We start from the raw sequence: 6,650 nt of genomic DNA on the forward strand, positions 1-6,650 counted from the left end.
CATTGATTGTATTAACATACTCTACCAGGTAGAGAACGTCAATATAACTTGTACAATTGGGGTGGTTGTATTTTGTCTCCCTGCTCCTCTACTGAGGCATTTAGATCGTGTCAAAGGTCATGTCTCACCTGGCTCAGGATCCGACAATTTTGACCTGATGGCCAAGATTCAATTTATCCCCCGAGCAAGCAGGCAGCTGCTATTAGCTCAATGGTAAAAATGTACATGAGTACTAAGATACTTTTCCAAGTCCAACCACTGGAATAAGGGAGAGAGAGAGGAACCTCCCCTCTGCTCTGGGCACATTGATCAAACATGTCTAGTCACGATGACAACCAGCAAGCTCTAAGGATGATTGTACTTGGTTGTGTGCCCGGCGGAGTGTCACGCCGCTGTAAATAGCCGATCTACAGGCTCACAGCGTGCCGCAGCGCGGCGCGTTGTGAGCCTGTAGATCGGCTACTTACAGCGGCAATTACAGTGCATGGCGGGCAAAACAAGCACGAATCGGGGTGTGTGGGAGGGATGCAGCAGCGTTTCGGTTCCTCCCCTGCTGCTGGTGACACGGTGTGACAGCCCGGTGCTGTGACACGCTGTGCACTCCGCGCAAAGCAACAGACCGGGGAAAGCCCCGGCGTCCCAGAGTGCATGCTGGGAAATCATGCCCAGATTGGTGGATGTGTGAATGTATCACATTTGCACGCTGCATGAGCTCAACGCGCGATACACGCACGCACGCACGCACGCACGCACACACACCCACGCACACACACACTCTCTTTCTCTTTAATGCAGAAATACACACACACAGACAGACATAACAATGCTCTCATTGCCACGCGTGCATGCACGGACACACACACACACACACACACACACACACACACACACACACACACACACACACACACACACACACACACACACACACACACACACACACACACACACACACACACACACACACACACACACACACACACACACACACACACACAATTGCGTAGTTGCAGCTGCGCGCACACATTTAATTTAACCTCCTTGGCAGCAGTTGTCATTATCGAAACCAATTAACCTGCCTTGGCTAATATTGCTTTTCAATTAACGCATCCAGTGTGTTCATCCAAATGGCTCTGATAGATCCAGGGTTTGCCATCTCCACAGGAAATACCCAGAGGGAGAAAACACACCCCATTCATGGAGGTTTTGTGATGATGAGTGCTGTAAAAAAAGAAGAAACGCTTTGACACTCACGTGAAAGCATTTTCAATTTGCCAACGCACCTCCCCTAATCCCTGCGGCTACGACCATTAAAGTTAATTGATGTTCAGACCTATAATCGCTCAGAACCATGGCTCTCCCCGGCTTGCCGGCGAAAAGCTTTCTTGAGGTCAAATACCTCTCAGCTGAAGCTCGCGTCCACGTTGTTCTGCATGAACGCTGCCGGACAAAGTGCTGGGGGAACAATGCTAGTGATGAGATGACTATGATGAAAAGATTAAAGACAATTTTGTCAAAAGAAAACAAACAAACTAAACTTTAATGTTAGCGAGGAACTAGTAGAACTAGTAGAATTAAAGTCATTTCATGTTCGGTTTTGCTCGGGTGAAGATCAGCTGAAAATAGCTGATCTAAAGCTTAAAATGAGTCGCGCTGCGACGCATTGTGAGCTTATAGATCGGCTATTTTCAGCATGCAACCAAGTGTAAAACTAGTCAAAAAGAGAGGAAGCACCTGCATTTAAACACTGGCTTAACGAAATGACTATAGTACACTTCATCTTGAGAGATATGGTATTCACTTAAAGACAGAGAGGCACAATTTGATAAGATCTGGCTGCCCCTTGTTCGTTACCCGAGTAGAAGAAACTAAAGATTCGGACGACGATGATGTTATTTCAAACTGACTGTCTATTCTAATGTATGTCCATGGAACAACTCTTTTTGATGTTCTATTATGTGGTACGTAACTGAGCAAGCAGTAGGGGTGGGAGGGAATGAAGGGGTTCTTTTCATGTTGTGTTATTTGATTTTGTATTTTATTTGTTTTCTTGCTCTTTTCGTTCTCTCTCGTCTTCTTTCTTCTTTCCTTTGATTTTGCTGAGACAGAACTCTTGATAATCTGTTGGCAATAAAACATATTTGACAAAAAAAAGTGTAAAACGAGTCACTAAGACGCCAGTAAGGCCAGCCAAAGAACATTTTAGTCAACTAAATCAACTGTAAATTGACTCTACTCAAATGTTATGGTATTTGCTTGACAACAACTACCGGTAGACTAAAAGTAAAACATTGCAGATAAAATATGACTAAAATGGAATTTTATTCAAAGGACTATGACTAAAACTAAATCTAAATTTGCTGTCAAAATCAGCACTGCAGTGCATAGTGCTGAGGGAACATAGTGCTGACCCCAAAAACATGCCTATTCGAGGAGTGCAGCCTAACCCAGTATCTACATGCCATTTACAGTCATTCCCGCAGGCCAGTTTGTGCGCTCATGGCCGGGATGTTTCCGTGACATTGTTGTTCTCAAAGTTGATAAACAAACAAGACCGCCCACGAGCGCTTCCTCCGTCGCTTGAGCGGCCATGACGGTCGTCCTTAATTCAGAGGCTAGTCCTGACTAAAAAGCCCAGAGGTACTGCTTTCTAAAGAGTCCAATTAGCTACTGCTTGATTGCCCACCCGGCCTGATAGCCCACAGGGAGAGACGGTCCCGCAGTGATTCTGTAGGTCCGCTCAGAACCAAGACCCAGATGGTTGGATAGAAAAAGTGTTGATTAGTTTATCATTTTGCATCCCATTTTGTCGGCGTGCAGATGCTGATATGGAGCGCGTGTGTGTGTGTGTGTGTGTGTGTGTGTGTGTGTGTGTGTGTGTGTGTGTGTGTGTGTGTGTGTGTGTGTGTGTGTGTGTGTGTGCGCGCGCACGTGTGTGCGTGTGCTTCAAGTTTCCAGGGCAATCATGCTATTAAAAGTTTTGTGGAATCGTTGTCGAATTCTTTTCAAAGCATGGTCTGTGAAGTAGGGCATTAACGAAAAAGTCGACAAGTCGACTCAGTCGACTTCATTACACAAGTCGACTACCACCAGAGAAAGTCGAAAGTCGAAGTTAGAAAAAAATATATATACTTTCTATTGTTAAAATAGCAGATCTACATGCTCACAACGTTGCGAGGCGTTGTGAGCATGTAGATCGGCTATTTTCACAATTTCTGCCTCTATATATTTGACAATTTGGAGAATGTTTAATTTGTCATTTTAGAGGTATTAAAAAGTCCTTAAATTGGCACTTTAGAAATGTGAAGATCTATACACTTAAATGTTATGTTGGTGTGTTTACTGTTGAGTGAGAAAACAATGTTTCACATTAAGTTAATCATCTGGGGATCCCCCCAAAATAATTGGGGGGTCGTGTGTGATGTGATGATGACGTCATCAAACGATAAAGTCGACCTCAACTCAACTTTTTACTGAGTCGAGTCGACTTGCAAAAATCACAATGCCCTAGTGAGTGTACTTCAAGTTTCCGGGGCAATCATGCTATTAAAAGTTTTGTGGAATTGTTGTCGAATTCTTTTCAAAGCATGGTCTGTGCAGTTACAGACCGTACGCAGGAAGGAAGGAAGAGAGAAAGGAAAGAGCTGACGGAGCGCGTGGGTCAAAAAGGAACTAGCAAAGTGAGCAGAAACCAAAATGATGAAGAAAGAGATAAAAGTGGGTATCTGGATAATATATGAATATAATGACGAATCATTGTCAGGGTTCTGTACAGTGCAGAATGCTTTGATAATGTTTGGAATTTATTAATATCACTTCAGTTTAACCACCCCCTAGACTCTAGTGCAATTGACCTGAGATGCACTGTACTTGATGCGTTCTTCGATCTCCTCAGCAGATCGCGACGCATTGTTTGTAGATCGGCAATTCTTTTGCTGAATTTTCCCCCCAGAATAGGGATGCTGGGGTATAAAGTTATTTTCAATCTGCTCTAATGGAAACGAGTTTTCCTCGCGTCATACTTTATCTACGTATAGGGAGAAAGATCTACATATTTGTGTACCGTAATATTGACATAAACGTGAGGTGCTATGACGTAACAACGTAATCCAGGGGTGCGGCCGGGTGTCGTGGATGAAAACGTTATTTACAGGTGTGACCTGAGCCAAAAATGTTTGAGAACCATGTAGTGCACTGGTTGGTAATTTATGGTGATTTGGGTCCCTTCATTTTTTGGTTTCCTACATTTAGTTATAACACATTTCTCAAGTCATGTCATGAAGAAATCAAAGAAGAAAAACAAAATGTTTCAAAAGTAGTGAATAGGTAGTGAAAATAGCCGATCTGCTAGATAGATCTGCTGTTTTCACTTAGTTTGGGTCCAGGGCAAACGTACGTCTAATCTCTCTTTTGGGTCACGGGCTAAAAAGTTTGGGAACCACTGATGTAGTGACATGTCAGTAGTGCAAGTGTGCCAAGGTCAGTAAATCCCAAATGACAGAACCTGCAGGTCTGCTATTTTCTTTAGTTTTTATGACGTATATCTCCCGCCTTCAGGGCTGGTTCTGGTTATAAAGGAAACATTACAGAACCTCACAGTTTCTTGAAAGTTTCAGCTTATGGAAGGTTATTGTGAGTTTTCTTTTGATGTGAACAAGAGCAGTGGTGGAAAAAGTACTCAAATGCTTTACTTACATTAAGTAAAAGTAGTAATAATAATAATTATAAAATATATACCTATTTCGTTCCGTGAGGGAAATTAAGCATTTTCAGGCCAACCAAGCTGATTTGCTGCCCACAAGGAGTGCGTGAGCAATTAGGGGTTAAGAGTTTTGCTCAGGAACACACAACGACATTGCTACCCTGGCCTGGAATCGAACTAGGGACAACCAAGGGGCTATGGTCCCCCAGGCGGGCTCCCTAACCATTCAGCTATACTGTAATGTAGAAATACATTATGTATAGTCCGGAATTCCAAATTTACTAGAGTAAAAGTACAAAAGTATTGGTATCAAAGCGTACTTAAAGTACCAAGTAGAAAGTACTCATTATGCAGAATGTCCCGTTGCACAAGTTTTCAAATGTAACTTGTAGATCAGCTATTTTCAAATGGCCGAAAAGACATGTAGGGTTACTAATGTATGATTTGTAATCTGCAAAGTAACTAATAACTAAAGCTCTCTGAGATGTATTGGGGGTAGAAGTTAAAATATGGGGTTAGGATTATTGAAAAGTACATGTATTTAGCTACTTTACACCAGTGTTTCTCAAAGTGGATTCCAGGGACTCTGTGGGTTCCTTTAGGGGGGTCTAAATGGACCCCTATTAGTCTGTAACTCTGACAGCGTACAAATGGAACCAAATCACCGTCAGAGTTAAGGGGAGACCTTGACATTTAAAAGTTTGAGAAACACTGCTTTACACCAGCTGGTTTATTATTATGAGTTTGAAGTCAACAAGAGTTCATTTGTTTTGTGCTGAGGGACGATGAGTCTCCTCCGCATCCAAGAGCGGATGAGAGGAGTTGATCAGGACAGACAGCATCCAGCGCCCCCCTCATCCTCCCCGCGGCAAACCAACTCCTGTCTGTCTGTCTGTCTGTCTGTCTGTCTGTCTGTCCAGTTCAACAATTGTCTTCCTCACCAGCTTGTTCAGTTTGTTGGCATCCACACACATGCACACAAAGACATGAAAGGGGGCTTGAGCCCCTGCCCTTTTAACAGTCTGTAAAAAGTGCCCTCTCCAGACCGTGAATGCCGTTTTCACCATGGTGAAAGAAATGCAAATTCCCTCTTTCCATGCCATATACCTGAAGGCAGCTTTCAAGAGAATTGTCTTGTCCAAACTCTCCTGAATTTGAATGTAGCATGTTTTGTTGAAAGAATTGCCCTCACTGTGTAGAATTCCATGCTGTAAGCCACATCTCCAGTATTGCCTTTTTTGAGCGGTGGTCACACCGTCTCCTATACGTGGCCGTGTGTGTGGGTATCCGTCCGGCCGTCCGGCCGGCCGTCCGTGTATGTAGCCTCAAGCCTGCAGTACCTTTTCTGACCACACATGTTAAGGGAGGGGCGCTGTTGTTCTCACACACACACACACACACACACACACACACACACACACACACACACACACACACACACACACACACACACACACACACACACACACACACACACACACACACACACACACACACGGGGGAAGGGTGGGTCAGCATGTGTGGTCAAGTATTTTATTATTATTATTAACAAACTGAATGTTTTAGGGTCAAATAAATTAGAGTGTGTGAAGAAACTACAGCATTGTAAAGCACACTAACCCCGCTGCACCCACCCAGTAGTGCTGTTGCACAGCCTCCACGACCACCGCTCATTTCACACGGGTGTGATTTTTATGCTTAGTTTAATGTGGCATCAAGTACTGAAAATAGTCGACCTCCAAGCTCACAGAGCGTCGCAGCGCGACGCGTTGTGAGCTTGGAGGTCTGCTATTTTCAATATTTTCACCAAAAGGCCCTTTTAGAAATGTCAGCCCCTGCCTCTCTGGGGTCCGCTCAATATGCCGACGGGCCGCTGTTCCGACTAGCGTCGGCAGGTTACTTACTCATCACTGTTACTAATGGTTAGGTTTAGGGTTAGGGTTAGAGT

This window comes from Nannobrachium achirus (assembly GCF_963921795.1).
Source record: "Nannobrachium achirus genome assembly, chromosome: 20".
Classification (NCBI taxonomy): Eukaryota; Metazoa; Chordata; class Actinopteri; order Myctophiformes; family Myctophidae; genus Nannobrachium; species Nannobrachium achirus.